We start from the raw sequence: 24,682 nt of genomic DNA, 5'->3' as shown, positions 1-24,682 counted from the left end.
ATCTCTTCAAAATATGGTTTGTATGCCACTGCTAGAGAAACTTTCTGATGTATTCTTTGAGCAGTATTTAATTTCTTACTGATTATATTCTGATGATTCCCACTGCCAACATAATAGAATAAAACTACATGGTGCCTGTGGGACTCCAGAGTCAGAGCTCACCTTGGCTACCCTTTTGGACCCTATTCCCTCAGGGGAACCAGCTGCATTTGCTTTCTTCTTTTGCTGTTTTTCCATAAAGCTTAAATTTTCCCATGTCCAAGCCTTTTTTTTCCCACCTTACAAATCCTATTCCTGGATGGTAGCGATCTCGTCTTCCCCCACAATAAAGAAGAGGGGCTGGTCATCCTGGCTGGGTCTCTGCCATGGCCCCTGATATTTGCTTGGACTATACCTGGCTGTCCTTCTCTGATGACTCTGCATTTGCACCAGTTGCCTCCAACCATCAACTTCTGCCATGTTACTAAATTGACTGTGTTTATTTGTTTCCCAGGGGAGCTATTACAACAAGACCCCAAACTGAGTGGCTCAAGCCACTGCCAGGGGTGGTCTGACTCTTCTGGAGGTTAGAAGTCTGAGATCAAGCTGTTCACAGGGTTGTTTCCTTCTGAAAACTGTGAAGAATCTGTACCATGCCCCTCACCTAGTTTCAAACTTTTGCATTTGTTGGGTTATAGAAGTATTACCTAGATTTCTGTCTTTATCTTCACATGTAATTCACCTGTCCAACGTCTCCTTTTATGTAAAAACATCAGTCGTATTGGATTAGAGCTGGCCCTAACAACTGCGTCTTAATGTCACTAATTACATCTGCCTTGACCATGTTCACAAGTAAGTTCACATCTGAGGTACTAGCAGTTAAAGCTGTATCATTTCTACTTTGGAGGGACCTATTTCAACCTATCCCACTGTCCCATTATTTATCCAGCGCTTTATTTATGGATTAAGTAAATTCTCGGATTTACTTAATAATCACTGAATTCTACATTCTTATAATTATGTTACCTTATGCAAAATTTGGTGACCTCTGAATCACAGGAATTTGGGAAATAAAAGCTATTAGATCATAGGGGAAGTCAAATCTGAGTGTTCTCATCCAAGTTATTACTTCACAGAGTAGTTCCTAGTAGTTTGCACCATTGCAAAATTCAACTTCTATTTGCTTTGTATTTTAATCATAAACTTGAAAGCCTGACCATTATGGTTTTGTCTGCAAAAATCACATAGGATGAAGTATGGCTGAATGGTAAAGCTGGAACCAAGAAAAATGTCGTTCAGTTTGTCTAAATGTCACTAACACAGTATTTTGGATCAAATCAGATGGATTCAATGTTTCCTTCCTGTACTCAGAACAAAAGTGTAAAATATAGCTTATCAATGTCCCTTTGAGTTCCCATGTAATTCTACAAATACATTACTTTACTCATGTAACCCATCATAGGTCATGCATAATAGCATTACGGCTTCAGAGTGGCTACAAATTTGGCCTGTGAAACCAATGGTATATTTTTAGCTTTTGGCAGATGTCACTGTGACTGTATTTAAGATTCACTGTGTCCTTTTGCATTCAAACCATTTTTAAAGGTTAAAAGAAAAACCGATTTTTGAACAAGGTTCAGAAAACATTTTAAAAGATCGTTTTTAGGTTTGTAACTAAGTTGTACAAATTTTCTGTGTTCCAAAAGGAAAAGCGTTCAATATTTACTAGTAATTAAAAATAAAGACAGAGAATATTTTAAAATGGAAAAGGAGTAAAAAGCAGAGTAAGGAATGAGAGCTTTGTCTCCAAAGTAAATATATCAAGATGAGAAAGAAAACGCTAAAAGCTTGTAGGCAATTGGTAGAGAATGATGGCTAAGTAGACTTTTAACTTTTTAAATTCTGAACATTTGTATTTTGTCCCAGCTCCATCATTTGATATATGATTGTGGAAAATACCTAAACTTTTAGGAGAGATGACTCAAGCCTATTACTCACCCACATGCAGGCAATCACTAAAATAGTTGGTAAAATACAAAGACAGAACTGACTGACTTACATGCGTGGTATGCAAAGTCAAGCCTATGTTTTGAATAATTACTATCTTGGATTTGGACCCCATCCTTACCATTTATCCCACAGGTACCAATTGTCTTATTTAGAGTCGCCCAACCTTTTATTAAATGTAGTTGAAGTTTGTCTGCAATGAAGTTTAGCAAATTCTGACATTTGCTATCAGAGGTTTAAGGTGTCACCATGACAGAGTCATGGAAAGTTAGTAACCCAGACAGAAGAAGGTAGTGGCTTTTCAGCCTTCATTTCAAAAGAAAGCAGGCTAATAATATTGAAAAATAATGGGCATATGAAGAGGATCAGGAGAAAAGGTCCAGCATAAACAGATAAGGACACTGGAAAAATGACATAGTGCAGAGGGAATTTCCACAGGGTGACACAAGGCAAAAGTCTCAAAGAAATACACAATGAGATACCAAGGGGTTTTATAGAAAATGGCTTGAATTATTATAACTTTTAAATTTTTTTATACATTCAATTAATAATGCATTAATTAGAGGTCTGTTTATAATCATGGAAATGTAAATAAGTGATCCTTTTTTCATTTCCAAATAAGTTGCTGTACTCCTCTCAAGAGGAAAGGGGGCTTTTTGAAGTTTAAAAGGCTGTATTTGAACTTTTTGTAGAATACAGATGGGCTCTTCAGTAGTCATTTAAAACTTTTCAATTGCAAAAGAGAAAGGAGAAATTCAGAATGAGGAACGTGCCAAGAGGAAGATAAAGGCAAGGAAATGAATATTTTCCAAAGGCATAATATTTCAGCTCGGGGGAAAAAAGTTATGTCCTTTGAACAAGTTCTCCATAGCTTTTACCACTATCATTTAAAAAACTGTTACCCATTCCTCTTATGTAGGTTTTGTTCAGTTCAATTTTATTTATTATGTTGACTGATGTATTTTGCTCAGTACTTAGTAAATCAAATTCCTCTATTTCCTAACCTCTATAGATTTCTCATGTATAAAATCTAAATAGTACTAATAACTATCTCTTAAAGTAGTGTTAATCAAATGAATTATTGCCTTTAAGGAGCTTCAAACATGATAAATACTTCTTGAGGAATAGTCAGCATTATTTGTAATAATTAAATAATCATTTTTATATGAATCAAACAAACCAAAAATATTGACACCTTCTTCCAAATTGAATGAATGTGTGGGCATGTGAGTGCATGTATAGCATTTATATTTTGGCTTTTGGAAGAAATATTTTAAATCTGTGCTTTAAAAATTTCATAGAGTATCTTGTTAAAAATGATCGTATAACTGTCATTCTATGTATTCTTCATTCTAATGACTATTTTAGAATGCAGTTTATATCAAAGGTGGTATAAAAAGTTCCTGTAGGATTAAAGACTAACAGAAGTGTAAGTTAAAGTTACATATATGTATACACACACACTCTATCATATACACACATATATATCAAATACTATCTAGTGGAATAACTCACCACTCAAAATATTTTTTAACTTTAGATGTGTTTATTGTTTCTTAACAGTCTAAGCAGAGTCTAAGCATTCAGCTTTTTTGAATGCCAAATCTGGTTATGATTGTTGTGGCAAAATAGCTTTGAAATAGGGTTTTTGATTTTGAGCTCCTTTAAGACAAGTGGCTGCCTGTGGCTCATAGTAAGCGCTCAATAAGTGTCTATAAGGGAGCAAATGAATGAATGAATCAATCAATCATTCAACCAATAAGTGAATACGTGGCCAGGGAATGAGGGGCACACAGAAGCAATGAGTTAGTTATAAAAGGAACAGAACAGTGACCACACCTGTCCTTCCTTTCTAACCAGTTGTTTTCCTCTTTGCTAGTTAGACAGGGAGATCCTGGGAGGTATATATTTAGAAGGCAGAGAAACTGTTGATTAAGCAAGAGTCATGTTAGTCAAAAGACATTTGTGGTGGTTGGCAGCTTTGGGAGAAGCTTGATATGCTTTAATACCTTCAATCCAAAGGCTACTGAAAAGGGAATTGAAACACACATCCACACATCAAATTTAAAGGTTGCAAAAGATTTCATAAAGAAGAACAATTGCACATGTAATTTTTGATACCTCTGAAACTGGGTGCTCCAGGATGGAAGGGAAGTTCTTCAGCGCTGTCCCCTTGGCACCTGGCCCAGGTCTTGTGCATTCTGTGTGCATTGCCTAAGTTCTGACTGAATGAGTGTATGAATGAATTAATGATATTGGATAGAGATGTTAAGATTGAAGCAAAAGGAGTTATGTATAGAGACTGGTAGGGCAAAGAACTGTTAGAAATACATTGAAGACTGTACATAGAAATAAAGGAAAGACATGGTAGAATTCAAAGGAAGGGTGAGAGCAAACAGTTACAGCTTCCAATAGGAAGTAAACAGCAAGCGATGCGGGAAGGGGTCTTTGTGTAAAGGTTTGGTGATACTGCGTTTGGGTTTATTTTCTCTAACCAAAATATATTTAAGCAATTTGGGAGAAAAATAAAGCTCAAAAATTACAACAAAAGCAAGTTATGTGTTATGTTTCTCTGCAGACCTCATAAAAGAGCAATTTACTCTTGCATGCTCTCTAAATGTTTACAAGAGAAATGTTTTATGAGCATCCTGATTTCAGCTTCCCTTCCCATCTCTGACTCTTAGTCACTTGAAAGCAAAAAACTTTCTATATCTGAAAAAGTAAAAGGTCTTTTTACGACTGGGACTTTTGAATTTGAATTATTTGGGTTCTGGGCTGGTCTCAGAATTCACATAATGAGAAAGCTTTTTAATAAAAGGCAATTAAATTTTTTGCCTAATTTATAGGGAAGAGTAGTCAGACCTCAGTTTCACCAAAATACAAAAAGCCTACAAATCCTGTGGTTTAACTAACAAGAAATGAGTCAGTGAGAACACCATAAAACATCAGGTTATGGGAATACCATGTTAGGCCCAAGAAATTAGGGCTGTTCCCTTCCATAATGAAGGGTTTTTAACTCGTGTTTATAATTTCATAGTAAATAAATGTTATTATCCTTATTATATGTAATAAGAATAAATACCAGTAGAGATGTGGGGCTTAGAAGATACTGAATTATATTCTTGTTTTGCATATAAGCATATGAAGGAGAAATGTGTTACTCCACTTCATAAAACTACTTAAGGAAAGAAATGTGAATACAACTCAGGAATCCCGATTCCTGTTTTAGCGCCTTTTCACTATAGTATGTACTAAAAAAATAAAGACGTGCTTATGACAAAGAGTAAGATCTAGTTGAAGTCTAAGTCCTTGAATACACTAGTAATAGCCATTTATTGGATATTCTAAATTTTATGAGAGCTAAATCTTCTCTGTCACTATATTTCCAGCTGGTTTCATAGAATCTGACACTTAGGTAGTCAACAGAGAATTACTTAATTGAGGGGAAAATTTACATGCAATAAAATACACAGATTTTAAGTATTCAGTTTGATAAATTTTAGCAATTTTATATATGTGGGTAGCCATGTACAATCTCTTTGTCAAAGAGATGTATTATAATTTTTTTCATCTGGGGAATGACTATTCTTTTTCTTAATTATACCATTTACATTACCCCTAAAAATTTCTTTTTTGTTGAGACAGAGTCTCACTATGTCATCCTCAGTAGAGTGCTGTGGCATCATAGCTCACAGCAACCTCTAACTCGTGGGCTTAAGTGATTCTCTTGCCTCAGCCTCCCAAGTAGCTGGGACTACAGGTGCCCACCACCCAGCTATTTTTTAATTGCAATTGTCATTGTTGTTTAGCAGACCCAGGCTGAGCTCGAACCCACCAGCTTCAGTGTATGTGGTTGGCACTCTACTCACTGAGCTAAAGGTGCCGAGCCTACCCCTAAAAATTTCTTTTTTGTTGAGACAGAGTCTCACTACGTTGCCCTCAGTAGAGTGTTGTGGCATCATAGCTCACAGCAACCTCTAACTCGTGGGCTTAAGTGATTCTCTTGCCTCAGCCTCCCAAGTAGCTGGGAGTACAGGCACCCACCACCCAGCTATTTTTTGGTTGCAGTTGTCATTATTGTTTAGCAGGCCTGGGCTGGGCTCGAACCCACCAGCCTCAGTGCATTTGGCTGGCACCCTACTCACTGAGCTAAGGGTGCTGAGCCTACCCCTAAAAATTTCTTTATGTCCCTCTATAGTCAATCTCCCTTTCTTTCTGCCCACTCACAGAGGTGAGCGTTTTCTGATTTCTGTCATCATAGATTAGTCTTGTCTATTCTTGGGAGTTATATAAAAAATAAATCAGCAAATATATTTTTGTTCCTGTTTATTTTACTCACAATATGTTTTAATTTATCCTATCACTGCCTTTGCTGGTAGTTTCTCTCTTCGTATTACACAGTAGCTTTCTGTTGTGTGACTGTAACTCATTCGGCTTATTCATTCTCCTTAGATGGCTCTCTGTGTTATTTGCTCTTTGGGGTGATTATGACTACACAGGTCGCTATAGACATTCTTTAACAAAATGTCTTTTTTGGACATTTGAACACATGTTCAACTATTAGCCATTTGTATTTATTCCTTTTTAAGTATCTGCCTGAAATTTTACCCATTTTGTAAATTGGTTGTTTGTCTTTTTATTATTGATTTACAGGAGTATTTGATATATTTTATATACATATATATAGTGAGAGAGATCTATATATATATTCTGTATATGATTTCTTTTTAAAATATATTTATAAGAATTTTATACCTATCTTTATTAATTTTCTTGATAGTGTTTCTTTTAATAAACAGTAGATTTTAAGTTTAATGAATTTTAGTTATCTTTTTCCTTTTAGAGTTACTAATTTTGTGCGCTATTGAAAACATTTTCCCTCGTCCCAAGGTTTCGAAGATAATACATCTATATATATATATATTTTTTCTTTTGTGCTTTATGGTTTTTAGTTTTAGATTTAGGTCTAAGATTCAAAGCAAATTAATTTTTTTTATGTCTGAAGTATGATAATTGTTCAGTAGTTCCAGTGCTGTTTGTTAAGAGTTTCTTTTCTTTCATATCATGAATTCAGTGCCTTGTTTGAAGGTCAGTGATGGTTCCATCATGTAATGGCTAGCATTTTGGACTCTGAAGATCAGTTGATACAATATGTATAGGTCTATTTCTGGACTCTGTTCTGTTCCATCAATCTCTGTGGAATATCTTTAAGCCAAGTATTACTCTTGCTTGCTATAGCTTTATAGTAAGTCTCAAAGTTAGATAGTATTAAGTCTTCTACCTTCTGAAAAAGATTGTTTTGGTTATTCTAGATCCTTCATAATTCCACTCAAATTTTAGAATCAAGTTGCTAATATTTTCTAAACGGCCTGTTGGCAATTTGATAGATTTCGTATTGAATACATAGGTCAACCTGAAGAGGATACACAGCTTCAAAACATTAAGTTCCATCAATGACCATAAGCATAATTCTACTTCCATTTATTAGAATCTTTTAAATTTCTCAGCAGTGTTTTTTTAGTTTTCATTGTGAATATGTTGCATATTTTTAATACTTTTTCCTTATCAATTAAGAATTTTTGATGATATTGTGAATGATTTGTTTCTAACTTTTCATTGTTTATGTTGAAAACTAGTCTTGATTTATTGTAGTCTTGATTTCTTATGAATTGACTTTGAATACTAAAATATCACTAAGTTTACATAATATTTCTAGTTTCTTTTTGTAGATTCCATGTGATTTTCTATATATACAATCATTTTGTCTGTAAATAACACAGTTCTAATTTTTCTATTTAGATTTGTAGCTTTCTATTGATTTTTCCTGTCTTACTGCACAGGAGAAAAACTTGAGAAACTAATAAGCCAAAATGATGGCAAAGATATTCCTTCTTTAGGGGAGAAAGGGAGAGAGTATAAAATATTTTACAATTAGGATTTTTATCTATAGGATTTTTATAGATATTCTTTACCAGATTGAGGAAGAATCTTTCTATTCTTAATTTGCTGATTTTTAATTCAGATGGTATATTTATTTTTGTCAAATGGTAATTTCTGCATTAATTGAGATGATTCTATGGCTTCTCTCCTTTATTCAATTGTGTTTTCAAAATAGTATGCTGAGTTTGCATACAGATAATCAGTCTCTATGTTTGTAATGGTTTTGCATCTATGATCATAATAGATACTGGTCTATAATTTTTTTCTTATAGTACTTTTTTCCAGGTTTTGGCATCACAAAAGGTTGAGTAGTATTTCCTCTTTCTTCACATCTTGAAATAATTTGTGGAGAATTAGGATTATTTCTTATTTAAATAATTTATGAAATTTCAGAGAAGTCATCAGAGCCTCGAGTAACTTTGCAGGAAGATTTTTTTAGTATCAATGTAATCTCTTTTATAGTTACAGAACTATTTGGATGTCCTATTATTGACATAACTTTAGATAAGAGTATTGTTCAAAGATTTTGTCCATTTCATCCAAATTAGGAAATTTATTGGCACAAAGTTGTTTATTGTTTTTGTATTTCATGGAGAATCTCAGTGATGTCCTCTTTTTCCTTGTGGTGTTGATCTTTGGTACTTTCTCTTTTTCCTTTGTAAGTCTCATCAAATTTATTAACCTTTATAATAATCCCACTTTTGACATTTTGGTGATTGGTTGTTGGTTTTATGTTTCATTGACTTTTTGCTTTTACCTTCATTATTTTCTTTCTTCAGTTTACTTTGGGCAATTCACTCTGCTTAGTCTAGTTTTTCAAGAAAGAAGCTTTGCTTGTTTATTTTAAATTATTATTTTTTTCTAATATAAGCATTTCAAACTATAAAATTCTCTGGAGTGTACCTTTTTCCCTTTTGATTTCTTCACTGACTTAATCTAGAAAACTTTTGTTGAATTCTAATCATGTGAAGATTTTTTTATTTATCTTTTTTTTTTTTATTTTTGGGGATTCATTGAGGGTACAATAAGCCAGGTTACACTGATTGCAATTGTTAGGTAAAGTCCCTCTTGCAATCATGTCTTGCCCCCATAAAGTGTGACACACACCAAGGCCCCACCCCCCTCCCTCCTTCCCTCTTTCTGCTCCCCCCCAACCTTAATTGTCATTAATTGTCCTCATATCAAAATTGAGTATATAGGATTCATGCTTCTCCATTCTTGTGATGCTTTACTAAGAATAATGTCTTCCACGTCCATCAAGGTTAATACGAAGGATGTAAAGTCTCCATTTTTTTTAATGGCTGAATAGTATTCCATGGTATACATATACCACAGTTTGTTAATCCATTCCTGGGTTGGTGGGCATTTAGGCTGTTTCCACATTTTGGCGATTGTAAATTGAGCTGCAATAAACAGTCTAGTACAAGTGTCCTTATGATAAAAGGATTTTTTTCCTTCTGGGTAGATGCCCAGTAATGGGATTGCAGGATCAAATGGGAGGTCTAGCTTGAGTGCTTTGAGGTTTCTCCATACTTCCTTCCAGAAGGGTTGTACTAGTTTGCAGTCCCACCAGCAATGTAAAAGTGTTCCCTTCTCTCCACATCCACGCCAGCATCTGCAGTTTTGAGATTTTGTGATGTGGGCCATTTTCACTGGGGTTAGATGATATCTCAGGGTTGTTGTGATTTGCATTTCTCTAATATATAGAGATGATGAACATTTTTTCATGTGTTTGTTAGCCATTCATCTGTCATCTTTAGAGAAGGTTCTATTCATGTCTCTTGCCCATTGATATATGGGATTGTTGGCTCTTTTCATGTGGATTAATTTGATTTCTCTATAGATCCTAGTTATCAAGCTTTTGTCTGATTGAAAATATGCAAATATCCTTTCCCATCGTATAGGTTGTCTCTTTGCTTTGGTTATTGTCTCCTTAGCTGTACAGAAGCTTTTCAGTTTAATGAAGTCTTTTATATATCTTTTTTGTTACTAAATTCTAATGTGGTACAGTTGTGTCCAGAGAATATACTTTATATGATTATGATCCTTTACTATTTTTGAGACCTTTTTGTATGCAGTCTTTTTTGGTAACAGTGCACCTGCAAAGATTCTGTACGGACGCTGCTTTATATATGCACAGTTGTTTTGTGATGTGTTATGTAAAATGTCTGATAAAAATGTAGATTTTTCAACTTCTTATTTCATCTATCAGATTTTGCTTAATTTTTTTTTAAATCCTAATTTGGTGTACACACATTTAGAATTTTTATGTCTTCCTAATGAATCAATCCCTTTGTAATTATGAATGCTGATCTTTTTTTTTTTTTTTTTGAGACAGAGTCTCACTGTGTAGCCCTAGGTAGAGTGCCATGGTGTCACAGCTCACAGCAACCTCAAACTCTCTGGGCTTAAGCAATTCTCTTGCCTCAGCCTCCCAAGTAGCTGGGACTACAGGTACCCACCACAATGCTTGGCTATTTTTTGGTTGCAGTTGTCATTGTTGTTTAGCAGGCCTGGGCTGGTCTCGAACCAGCCAGTCTCAGTAAATAGGGCTGGTGCCCTACTCATTGAGCTACAGGTGCCGAGCCTGAATATTCATCTTTTCTCTAATAGTGTTCTTTATCTTAAAGTCAATTTTGCCTGATATTAATATAGCCACACCAAATGTCTTAATTTTACTGTTTAAATAACATATTATAAACAGCAAATCTTAATCTGAACACTGAAAGTTTTAATATTAGTGTTTAAATGGTATATTTTTGGTATATTTACTCTCATCTTCTGTCTTTATACATAAAATTTCTTATAAATGGCAGAGTTGTTTCTCTTTTTAGGTATAATCTTAGGTTCTCTGATTTTTATGTGAGATTCAGTTTATCAACTCAATGAAATTATTTACATACTTTAGATTTAAATCTCCTGCATTTATAGTTTTTACTTGCCCCATTTTTTTATTCAAGATTTTTTTGTATTCCACTTTAATTCCTATTTGTAATATTTAGATATATTTCTTTGTGTTGTGTTTTAGCCATATTTTTTAGCAAAGTGTTCTCTAAATGAAATTTCTGCCATGATGGAAAGATTGTGTCTGTTCAGTCCAAAATGGTAGCCAGTTTTAGCACTTAAAGTGTGACTAAATGAGGAACTGAATTTTTATTTACTTTCCATTAATATCCATCTAAATTTAAAATCCAACATGTTAGTAACTACCCTACTGGACAGCACAAATTTAGATATTGCAGTAGAAATCTTGGATTCATTTGTACCTTCAAATAATATTATGCTATTTCACAAACAGGATGTATAGTGTGTGTATTTGTGTGTATATGTATGTATGTTTAATTAAACTTGATTGTTAGAATAACTTTAGGTTCACAGCAGAATTTAGTGGAAAGACAAGAGTTTCCATGTACTCCCTGTCCCTCCTCCCGCCACACACACTACATCCCACACCACAGTGGAACATTTGTTAAAATTGATGAACCTGAGCTGACACATTATCATCCAAAGTCCATAGTTTTCATTAGGGTTTACTATTGATGCCATACATTCTGGTGTGTGCCACACCTTCTGGGCCCAAGACAAGATTGCAAGAGGGACTTTACCTAACAAATGCAATCAATGTAACCTGGCTTATTGTACCCTCAATGAATCCCCAACAATAAAAAAAAAACAAACAAACAAAAACTTAAAAAAAAAGAAAAATGGTGATATGTATCCACCATTGTACTATGTCATACAAAATATTTTCACTACCCTAAATATACCCTAAATATCCACTGGATTCTGCCCATTCATCTCTTTTTTCTCAATGAGCCATCACAAAACCACAGATATTTTTACTATATCCATAGTTTTGTGTTTTGTAGAATCTTTTATAGTTAGAATCATTCAGTTGCAGCACCATCAGATTGATTTCTTTCACTTAGTAATATGCATTTAAGGTTTACACATGTTATTTTATGGCTTGAGAGCCCATTTCTTTTTGATGCTGAATGATATTCCATTGTGTAGATGTACCATAGTTTATTTATCCATTCATCTACCTAAGGACATCTTGATTGTTTCTAAGCTTTTGACAATTATGAATAAAGCTGCCATGAACATCTGTGTGAAGGATTTTGTGTGGAAATTAGTTTTTTAATTACTTTGAGTAACTACTAGGGAGCACAATTGCTGAATACCATGGTAAAAAAATATTTTAACACTTTAACACTTCCATAGTGAGCGCATCATTTTGCATTCCCATCAGCAATGAATGAGAATTTTTGTTGCTCCACATCCTTACCAGCATTTGGAATTGCCAGAGTTCTGGATTTTGGCCATTCAGTAGAGGAAGAACAGTGGTATCTAATTGTTTTAATTTGCAATTTCCTAATGGCATCTGATATTGAACCTCTTTTCATATGCCATTTTCTATCTGTACATTTTATTTGGGGAGGTTACTGCTAAGGTTCTTGGCCCATTTTTAATATTGGGTTCTTTATTTTAGTATTGCTGAGTTGTAAGAGTTCTTTGTATATATTACATAACAATCCTTTCTTAGATATATCATTGGAAATATATTCTTCCAATATGTACCCTGTCTTCTCATTCTATTAACATTGTCTTTTGCAGAGCAGAACTTTTCAATCTGAATGAATTCAACTTATTATTTTTCTCCTTCATCATGCCCTTTTTGTTGTGTGTCCAGTCATCCAAATCTAAGGTTACCTATATTTTCTGCAGTGTTATTTGCTAGGGATTTTATAGTTTTATGTTTTACATTTTCTATGATCCGTTTTGAACTAATTTTTGTGAAGGGTATATAATCTATGTCTAGACTTTTCTTTTTTTTCCCTTTTTTTGGAATGTAGGAAGTGTGTTGTGGCACTTTCTTGAAAAGACTATCTTCATACCATTGAATTATTGAATTGCCTCTGTCTCTTTATCAAAAATCAGTTGATGTATTTACATGGGTCTATTACAAGGCTCTTTATTCTGTTCCATTTATTTATTTTTCCACCAATTTTACATGGTCTGGATTATCACAGCTTTTTGGTAAGTCTTGAAGTCCAGTAATGTCAGTGATCCAGCTTTTTTCCTTTATTGTTGACTTGGTTTTCTGAGTCTTTTGGACTCAATATAGACTTTATAATCAGTTTGTCAGTATCCACAAAATAACTTACTAAGATTGTTATTGAAATTGTGTTCAATCCATACATCAGGTTGGGAAGAATTGATATCTTGACAATATTGAGTAGTCCTGTCAATGAACATTGAATGTCTCCATTTACTTGATCTTTCTTGACATGTTTCATTAAATTCTATAGTGAATGCAGAATATGATTGTCTTAACACAATAACTAAGAAAATGCCAGGAATGCTATGTTAACCAGTGTGATGAAAATGTGTCGAAATGTTTATAAAACCAGTGCATGGTGCCCCATGATCACATTAATGTACACAACTATGATCTAATACTAATAAAAAAAATAAAAATAAAAATCCAAATTCCTCATATTCTTTGCTGGTATATTGGAAAGTGACTAACTTTTGTACATTAACCCTGTATTCTACAGTCTTGCTATAATCACTTATTAATTCCTAGTTATTTTCCTTGATTCTTTTGGATTTTCTACATAGACAATTATGTCATCTGTAGATAAGACAATAATTTTACTTATTCCTTCTCAATCTGTAGACATTTTATTTCTTTTTCTTTTCTTATTGCATTAGCTAGGATTTTCAGTATGTTATTGAAAAGCAGTGGTGAGAACATCTTTTCCTTGGTCCTGATCTTAGCAAGAAAACTTCTAGATTATCATAATTAAGTATATTATCTATAGGGTTTTTCAAGTGAATTGTCTCCTATTTCTATTTTGTGCATCTTATTTCTCATATTTTAATTCTACATATTCTAATAGTCACTAACTCAATATGTATGCAGTCAACAAATTGTTATTTCTCTTTCATGTGTATATTCTATTGTCTTTTAGAGGTATAAAATGATACATAAAAACAGAGATCTAGAGTAAAAGGATTTTTGTTTCCATATTCTCATTTACCCATTTTTGTGCCTTTAATCAATTTCTACATACTTGGGGTTTTATTTGGTATTATTTTTGTTGACCCTACAGAACTTTTAGCATATCTTATAATTTGCTAGAGGTAAATTGCTTCAGTTTAAGTCTCTCTGAAAATGATATTCTTTACCTTCCTTTTTAAAAGAAATAGATAGATCACTCTTAGCTTTATTTTTCTTAGCATTTCACTATATTATTATATTGTCCAATAATATGTTGTCCATTCTGTTTACTCCAAAGCCAGTCATCATGCATATTGCTATCCTATTGCATGTAACACTTATTTTTACTGGCTATTTTTACATAATTTTCTTTAACTTTGATTTTAGCAATTTGACTTTGAAGTGCCTAGATGTGTTATGCTGTGTAGTCTCCAGCATAGGGTCCAGAGAGTATCTTGGATATGTGTGTTAATGGCTTTTAATCTTTTTAAATCATTCCCTGCCATACTTATTTATATATTTTTACACCCCAGATTCATAATCTTCTCATTCTTCACTCATTGTCGGTTTGATATTGTCCTGCAGATCTTAAACATTTTTATCTATTTATGTTTTTCATATTTTTTCTCTGCACTTCAGATTAAATGCCTTCTAATAGTCTATCTTCAAATATACTTGCTATTATTTTTTATTACAGTCTGCTGTTAAATTAGTTTAATGCACTCATTTATGATATTGCATTTCTTGCTAGAATTTTCATTTGAATTTCTTATTTAATGTAGTATTTATGTTTTCACTAAAATTTCCCATCTCCTTACTACTGTTGACTGTCTTTTCTATTAAATCCTTAAGACTTTTTAAACATTTTTAAATTAACATGTTAAGTCCCTGAGCAATAATTCCAACGTCTGGGCCTTCTCTGGGCCTGCTTTTCTTCATATATTCTCTCTTGACCATGAGTTTTATTTTCTTTCTTCTTTGTATTACATATAATTTTTATGGACTATAAATACTTGGCATAGGAAAACAGTAGAAATGGGAGTAAAACATTTATTTCTAAAAAAGTGTTAAATATATGCAGTTGATGGGTGTATAGACTTTATCTTAACTTTAGTGTGACTACAGTCTTTCAATATTTTAAAAGAGGAATCAGAACTTACCTCTGGTGAGCTTCTCTGACCAAGTGCTAGCTTTTGAAAACACAGAGATTTCGCCCTGCTTTTGCAGCCTGGCTACCATCTCTTTGGGTTCTCAGGGAGTTCTCTTTGCTCTGTTCCAGTCCTCCCCAACACTTCCCATGCCACTAAGACATTTTTTCCTCCCCAAATATCTCAGAGCAGTCTCTCTCAGAACTCCTATCTTCCCCCAGCCCTTGGAAGCTAAAACACTGAGTTGAAATTGATCCCTTCTTTTTCTTTTCTGCCTTCAAGCCTTTGGGAAAGTGCCCTGAACGCTCAGCAGATTCAGACAATACAGATGGCAAGTGAAGGCAGATTTACTCTGAGCCAAGGGGCTCAGAATTTCAGTCTTTCTTAGCAGCCCACACACAGGCTTCTTTTAAGTTTTGTTAATGATTTGGATGATTTTTCCTTACGTCTGTCCAGGAGAAGTTTTTTTTTTGCCAAACAGCCAGAGAGGAGAGCAGTTTTGGTGTCTCTGTCCTGTGAAGTGTTCATCACTGGAATGCAGTTTACTTTAAGTTTCTTTGCAGTAACACTTTGTGATGAGGTCAGAAAGTCTGACTTGGTACCTCACTCTATTCGTTTTGTTTATATAGTGAGAGTTGTCCTCTCTTACAACTTTCTACTTCATAATTAGAAACAGAACCATCATTCAATGTGTCTTTGGTAAGAGAAGGGAGAGAAGCAAGAAGTCAGTATTGCATTAAATTTTCAAATTCCAAGTCTGCACCTAACTTGTTCTTTGATGTATCCTTCAGCGAGTTATTTTTTTTAACCTGTTTCCTTAAATGTACAAAAAGAGGTAATAATTATGCCAAATTTATAATATTTTTATGAGGATTAAATGAGTCATTGTACATAAAGTACTCAGAATAATTCCTTGAACATATTAAGAATTGTGTGCTTATTATTTTTATTGATTATTTGGTATTGAGTTTTTCTTGAGAAAGCATAGAATGTGTTCAAAAATTTCAGCACAGTAGACAAAGGACTCAAAATAATTACCTCCTACTTTATAGAGTGTGGAGTTAAATACTGCTATCAATTATTAAAACAAAGATATTTTCATAAAGTAGAGTTTAGGCAACATGAAGAACATTTTCTAGTTGTTGATGAGTTAGGTGTTTCATCAGAGGAATTAAGCATTTAGTTGAATGGAGGAGAAAGTATGCTGTTACCCACGTTAAAATAATTGAACAGGTCATCAGACCTTCTGGCTTGAAGACTCGCACCATCACTGCTGGTCTGTGTACCCCTTATAGTTTAAAGAATGGCCCACAGGACCATGCCCAGCTGATATACTGGCTTGCTTTTTAATGTTGTCTAATCAAGCAGCACCGGCTGACCATCCCTGATTACAGGCTCCTGCGATTCTCTGCACACATGAAAGAAACACGCTATAGAAATTAGATGGAACATCTTTGTAGCCTCCAGTTCTTTCCCTTTCCTTAGTCTCTCTTCAAAGGCTTTCTCTCTCCAAAATCTCTCTCCCTATCTTTTATAAACATTGTATTATCTTCCTATTTTTTTCCTCTCTTTTCCTCCCGTTCCTGAAGCCATAAAACAGAGTGTGCCTGAAGTCACCACACAGAAGGAAAATGGGAAATTGTAGCTAAACGTATCTTTACTTACATAATAATACTCACTATAAAACTTTACAAAATATTTACAAAATATTCTCTATCATGCAGGCATGTCCAACCTTTCTTAAAATTTTTTCTCTGCCACTCAGTGGAAGAATAAGAGTGGCTTTGGACCACACATTAAATACACAGATACTAGGGAAAGCTGATTAGCAAACAAAGTCTGTCCATGTCTACTTTTCATGACATACGACACCACAGATAAACAAAAATCATCATCTGTGGGCTGCAGGTTGGACACCCCTGCTGTGTGTTGGCCACCTCTTTGTAAAGTGTTGTAATAATAATATCTGTTATAATATTACTTATAGAAAGATAAATGCCTACTATTCTTCAATGAATGTATTTTCTTAGTAATTCAGGGCTTTACAGTGTAAAAAAAAAAGATTTTGAAAAAGATCTTTATAAATTGAAACAAACAAACCCAGAATCATCTAAGTACAGTCTAGACCAGGTGTCCTCAAACTTTTTAAACAGGGGGCAAATTCACTGTCCCTCAGACCGTTGGAGGGCTGGACTATAGTTTAAAAAAAAAAAACAAAACTATGAACAAATTCCTATGCACACTGCACATATCTTATTTTGAAGTAAGAAACAAAACAGGAACAAATACAATTCACACGGCTTCATGTGGCCCCTGGGCGCAGTTTGAGGACACCTGGTCTAGACAGTCAGGACTGTGATTGGACAAAATGTGGGCTCTAGTCTACAAACTCTTACAGTCCCTGACACTTGGCTCTGTCTTCTTAGATCTTGTCATGCTGTCCTGAGTATCTCCACTTAGTAAAAAGTATGATGAACAGCAAAGTTTCTGTGTTTGCTGCAGCAGGGATTATTGAACTATTTCATTTTTCTCTCAGCCTCATTCCTCCTCAACACCCCAAATGACTCACCTTTATCTGTTTCTCTCTCTCGTGCGCTCTCTCTCTCTCTCTCTCTCTCACACACACACACACACACACACACACACACACACGGCTGAAAATAATGAAATACAGTACAACTATTCTGATGTATTTTCAGGTTTGGGGACTGCTGGTTCAGAAAAGTATTTTTGGATAAGGGGCTCTTTCAGTATAAACAACACTTTATATGTATGTCTGGCTCCCTTCCGAATGAATTTGCTAAGAAACAAAGGTTTGGGAGATATACTATGTACATTTTCTGAAGCAAAGATTAAAAGTGGGGAACCTGTACTCCCTCCCATCTGTCCCTGCACACTAGACTAGGCATAGGAATGACCAGCATCAGTCACAGGGTCTGCTCCACACACCCAGCTAATGGATGTTTCCTCTTTGCCTTATTTCCAAGGCTGAGGCTCTCTGAGCGAGGCAGGCAGGCAGCTGCAGAGGATAGGAGCACAGATCTTGAATCCTGTAGGTAATTGCCAAAGACAGCTGAGTTCAGGAGCCCCACCTGTTAATGAGCTGCCAATTATTCATATGCTTATAAATGATCTTTTAAACACTAACAAGCTCTAATAAGCCTAGCCTGCCAGTTACCATGGTAACTGACCATGTCCCAAAGGACTCTGGGCCAATGGTCCAGTATCTCCCGGGACTGACGTTTTTCACTCCTGAACATGAAACTATTTTCTCCGAGTATAACCTAAAATCACACGAGAAAGTAGGCACAGGACACAATGGAACGCCTGCTTTTCCCCCTGCAGCTCAGGGTGTCTAAAGGGAATAGAATTATGCCCAACTTCCCATGAGCAATGGGAACAAGTTGCCCTCATTTGTTAAGTGGAAGTCCCTATGTACGGCCACACAGCTGCTCTATGCAGGCCACCCCCTGTCAGACATTTTATTCCCCAAAGCTTCCTGGGCTGCTGGGCTCCACCGATGTGAAGTGGTTGGCATAATGCATTCAGTTTGCTGTTGCAAATAAGTAAGATGATAAGCTGCTTGTAGGATGCTCAGTAATATTTGGTGTGATGCTAGGAGTAGTTTCAGATCAAAAAGAAACTCCAGTTTGCTCCCAGCAAACTGAAGGCATTTTTATTTTTTAAAAAAGCACATTGAGAAAGCAACCATCCATGACCCAAAACTCTTTACATAGTAGAGAAAGAAAACTTGCTCTGACTTCAACTGGTTTTCCAAAGTATTTATAAGGAAGCTCGCTACAAGTGGCATCTCATATAGGTGGCGGCTCAAAAGCTCCTGGATACAGGGCATTAGTGCACACCGACCTAATCCAGCAGCAGAGGAATGTGGTGGCATCCACAAAGGAGCCAGAAATGACTTTTGCTGCGCCCTCTAAAAGACATTACTTTTCAGTAGAAAATTGAATTGCTGATACCACAAAAAAGTTTCTACCCTTCAAAAGGTATTCAAATTGATACCTTTAATCTTCCAACCTTACTACTATGAGGCAAATAGCCTTTGTTTTAGGCCAAGAGCAACTGATTTAGTGTCACTATTTATGTTATTCAGTTCAAGCAAAGGATAGAGGAAATGGAGGAGGCTCTTTTCACACCTTTAGATTTTGATGAAAATTAATTATGCCAGGGGGTAGGGAATATTGCCCCCTCTACCTTGGGCTATTTCCCGTTCTCTGTACCTATGATAGTGATATTACATTTACAGAGAAGATGGGAGATTCAGAGGCTGTCTGAGATCGTATATGTGTGTGTACACAGATATGTGTGTGTATATGTATAAAGGGTGCCAAAATGTATACACATTTTAAGACGATGCCAAAAATGTATGCATTTTAAGAAAGGAAAAACCCATATTAAAATTGTAATATTCAAGTGACATTTGACTTCTTCAATTATAAGGCTTCTTCCATGTGACTTGTACTCTTCTTTTGTTATAAGTGTATATTATTACAATTTTAGTACAGATTTTTCCTTTCTTAAAAAGTGTACACATTTTTTGGCACCCCCTCTATATGTGCACATATAACTAGGTATATGTTTGTGTTCCTTTGAGTTACGTGTTGACCAGTGCTGGGACTGGGTCCTCTCCAAACCAATGATATTTTCTATGAGAGTGTCTAATTCACATTTTGCCCCCACCAGCCAGTCCTCCTTACAATTTCCTATGCTTGTTGGTCTTAATATTAAGAAAGACATGTAAAGTGGTCCAGGAAGACACAGAAATGAGTCACAGGTAGCATAGTACAGGGGGTCGTCCTCCAAATGAAATATTCTGACTGAAAATAGAGACTATGTGAATAAAAATCCAGTGGAAGAGAAGATTTAGGGCTGACAAAAGGTCAAAATACAAACGGTTGTGTTCAAAACATTGTCAAAATTTAAAGGGTGCAAAGAATGTCTAGGTATTGAGGTTGATGTGGAAAGGATCCTCCACCATGTGCGTTGTGGGGAATGGTTCATGAAGAAGCTTGTGTCTCTCTGGCTGTTTGGTTTTGCTTCAGCAGGTTGGTGGTGAGGTTGGCAAGGTGACTGGGTAATTTGTAACTGTATGCATGACTGATTTAATAAGGAATCGAATCATTTGAAATGTCACAGGAAAGCAGACAGACTAGTCTCCTGCATTTCTACCCAGAAATGTAACTGTCCTCTCAGACATTCCCTTCATTTGGAGTGGTCAAGTGAGAAGAGCAGAGACAAAGAAACAGGACTCCAGCAGAGGGTGTGCTGAGTGTCTGTGCGCCACTGGGCATGTCACTTCCCACTGCAAGGACTTACTTAGTGTTTGTATCCCCCTATGTGTACTTTATAAGCACATATCCAGAATTATTAGTAAAATATGTGAAAACTGAATGGTTCTAATTAAAAGTAGTGTCAGTGTGGAACATGATAATATTATTTTTACTAATAATAACTTCCCCTGTCTTTTGGGAATGGGCTAACTCTCAGAATTGATAAGGAAAATATACCGAATAAAATACAGGGAGAATCTAAAACACAACTATAAAGTGCTGAAAGAACAAAATGGGAAAATTTGAAAAAGAGAATACGTGGATATGAACAGGGTGGAAAGAGGAATCAGAAGAGTGGAGTGCAGAATCCAGGAAGATGCCTCCTAGCAACTCTTGAGACTGGTTCTCAGGCTGGCTCTGCCACCTGCTGAGTGGTCTGAAATGAGCTACCAAATCTCTCTGTCCTGGTAACGGAAAATGTGAACTCAGGGTACAAAAGCAGCTTGAAGTCATGTTGCTCTTATTAACAGCTTTCTTGGCATTCTCTTTGCTCCCACTTCACACCATGGTCTTAGGTCATATATTTAAAAATCCTAGAATTTGGAAACCTATACTTTAAAAACCAGGGAACTGGATGGCATCTATTTATCTTTCTAACAGTAACATTTTTGCTTCTTAGTGGCAGACATTTCCAGAGAACTTTGAGTTCCCAAGAGGTGGGAATTTAAGTGGAGCCTAAAGAACGACTTAGGTGGAAAAGGTGGCTCCTTGCTGATTACAAACATCTACCCTGTTTCCCCGAAAATAAGACAGTGTCTTATTTTAAGGTGTGTTCCCAAAGATGCGCTAGGTCTTATTTTTCAGGGGACATCTTATCTTTCCTGTAAGTAGGTCTTATTTTCGGAGGATGTCTTATTTTTGGGAAAACAGGGTAGGAACAGTAGTCACCATAAAAGAAGAAAGAGTCCATGGGAAGTAGTGCTCCCTAAAGCAATACTATCCTAAGAACATTTATATGAGCAGGAAGAAGAACCAGGAAATAAAACCTTGTGAAAATAGCTGAGATTGGACCCCTGAGGTCGCCATATTCATTGACATCCAGTGCAGGCTGACAGTTCACAACCCAGACGAAATGAACGTCCAATGCACCCCAGCATGATTGCTGTGGATGAATCTCAGCCACTTCTTGTTCATGCAGGCCACTTTGTTCCATTCTTTCCCACTTTGCCCAATTCATTGAGATTTCTTTTTCTTTCTTTCTTTTTTTTTTATTAAATCATAGCTGTGTATATTGATATAATCATGGGGCATCATTCACTAGCTTCACAGACCATTTACCAAGTTTCACATACGCCCTTGTAAGATGCACCACTGGTGTAATCCCACCGATCCCCTTCCCTCTACCCACCTCCCCTCTCCCTCCCCTCCCTTTCCCCCTTCCCCCTATTCTTAGGTTGTAACTGGGTTATAGCTTTCGTGTGAAAACCCTAAATTAGTTTCATAGTAGGGCTGAGTACATTGGGTACTTTTTCTTCCATTCTTGAGACACTTTACTAAGAAGAATATGTTCCAGCTCCATCCATGTAAACATGAAAGAGGTAAAGTCTCCATCTTTCTTTAAGGCTGCATAATATTCCATGGTGTACATATACCACAATTTAGTAATCCATTCGTGGATCGATGGGCACTTGGGCTTCTTCCATGACTTAGCAATTATGAATTGGGCTGCAATAAACATTCTAGTACAAATATCTTTGTTATGATGTGATTTTTAGTCTTCTGGGTATATGCCCAGTAGAGGGATTACAGGATTGAAAAGCAGATCTATTTTTTAGATCTCTAAGTGTTCTCCATATCTCTTTCCAAAAGGAATGTATTAATTTGCATTCCCATCAGCAGTGCAAAAGTGTTCCCTTTTCTCCACATCCATGCCAACATCTCTGGTCTTGGAATTTTGTGATATAGGCTAGTCTCACTGGAGTTAGATGGTATCTCAAAGTAGTTTTGATTTGCATTTCTCTGATTGATTAAAGATGATGAGCATTTTTTCATATGTCTGAAGGCCATGTGCCTGTCTTCTTCAGAGAAGTTTCTCTTCAAATCCCTTGCCCAGCCTGTGATAGGATCCCTTGTTCTATTCTTGACTTCTCTGTGGATTCTGGTTATTAAACCATTGTCGGAAACATAACCTGCAAATATCTTCTCCCATTCTGAGGGCTGTTTGCTTGCTTTACTTACTGTGTTCTTGGCTATGCAGAAGCTTTTTAGTTTGATCAAGTCCCAGTAGTGTATTTTGAAGCTGCTTCAATTGCCCCGGGGGTGCTCCTCATAAAATACTCGCCCAGACCGATTTCTTCAAGGGTTTTCCCTGCACTCTCCTCTAGTATTTTTATAGTTTCATGTCTTAAGTTTAAATCTTTGATCCAGTGAGAGTCTATCTTAGTTAATGGTGAAAGGTGTGGGTCCAGTTTCAGTCTTCTACAGGTTTGCCAGCCAGTTCACCCAGCACCATTTGTTAAATAGGGAATCTTTTCCCTACTGAATGTTTTTAATTGGCTTGTCAAAGATCAAATAACAGTAAGTAGCTGCATTCATCTCTTGGTTCTCTATTCTGTTCCAGACATCTACTCTCTGTTTTTGTGTGAATACCATGCTGTTTTGATCACTATCGATTTGTAGTCTAGTCTGAGGTCTGGTAGAGTAATTCCTCCTGCTTTGTTTTTACTTCTGAGTAATGTCTTGGCTATTCAAGGTTTTTTCGGATTCCATATAAAATGAAGTATTGTTTTTTCAAGATCTTTAAAGTATGACAGTAGAGCTTTAATAGGGATTGCATTGAAATTATATATTGCTTTGGGTAGTATGGACATTTTAACAATGTTGATTCTTCCCAGCCATGAGCATGGTATGTTTTTCCATTTGTTAACCCACAGCCAATATCATATTGAATGGAGTTAAATTGGCATCATTTCCACTCAGATCAGGAACCAGACAAGGCTTCCCATTGTCTCTATTGCTTTTTAACATTGTAATGGAAGTTTTAGCCACCGCAATTAGGGAAGAAAAGGCAATCAAGGGTATCCATATAGGGTCAGAAGAGATCAAACTTTCGCAGATGATATGATAGTATATCTGGAAAACACTAGGGACTCTACTACAAAACTCTTAGAAGTGATCAAGGAATACAGCAGCGTTTCAGGTTACAAAATCAACATTCATAAATCGGTAGCCTTTATATATACCAACAATAGTCAAGTTGAAAGAACAGTTAAGGACTCTATCCTATTCACGGTAGTGCCAAAGAAGATGAAATATTTGGGAATTTATCTAACAAAGGACGTGAAAGATCTCTATAAAGAGAACTATGAAACTCTAAGAAAAGAAATAGCTGAAAATATTATAAAATGGAAAATCGTTGAGATTTCTAAAGAGAAATATTACATTTGTTCTTGTACTCCTGACAAGAGGCAGCTGAACAGACTTATGAGTATGTTCTTTCAATCTTTTGTAACCAAACAAGAAGGAGAGTTTCTAGGAATGGGATCTGCCAATGTAGTCGTCAATGTCTTCCAAAGTTTTTTGCGAAGTGCCACTCAACATTGCTTTTACAAAAAAGTTCACACAATGCTTTCCTGATTTTTAGAATAAGACTTGGGTCCATCCATAAAGCTGTTGGGGAAACCTGAATATTTTCACCTTTTTTTTGAATCTGGAATTTCCATTTCCAAGTTTGAGCTTTCTCAGTGGTCTGTACATGCCCTGCCAGATGGGCCACTGAGTTGAGAGAGGAAATAGAGAAATGCAGCTTTGGGTGGGAAGACGACATTTATCTAACTCTTGTGATAGCTCTCATCTATTTATTGTTGATGCAGAAACAAGCTTGTGAAACTTCATGTCAAAATATTCTTTATCTCAGAAGGAATTTTAAATATTCTGAATTTTAAGAAGTCTGTTAATATAAATGTTTCAAGGTTCTGTAACACCCACTTTTGTTGGTTTCCAGATCAGATGCTACTCACTAAGGATTATAAATGAAACATTTGGCTGGAATCTCACTTGGTATGCTTGATGATCTTAGAAAGTTGGCCTATTTTATGGCTAATATCTGAAGGGACAAAGAATGAGTAAGAGGAAGTGGCATTCTAATATTTTTAGCTTCTTTTCCAAGCAGTTGAAAACTTCACTTCTAGTCTCTTCTGTTCATTTTTTTCCCATCACACCACCCTTTTTATTATCTCCCATGTGTGGGTGTGTGTATATGTGTGTGTTGTATGAAGACAATCACAAGGAAGGAGTAAATACCAGGCTAGGGT

The sequence above is a fragment of the Nycticebus coucang genome, chromosome 16 (genome assembly GCF_027406575.1).
Source record: "Nycticebus coucang isolate mNycCou1 chromosome 16, mNycCou1.pri, whole genome shotgun sequence".
NCBI lineage: Eukaryota > Metazoa > Chordata > Mammalia > Primates > Lorisidae > Nycticebus > Nycticebus coucang.
The sequence above is the reverse complement of the archived record's forward strand: the minus strand, read 5'-3'. Positions refer to the sequence as shown.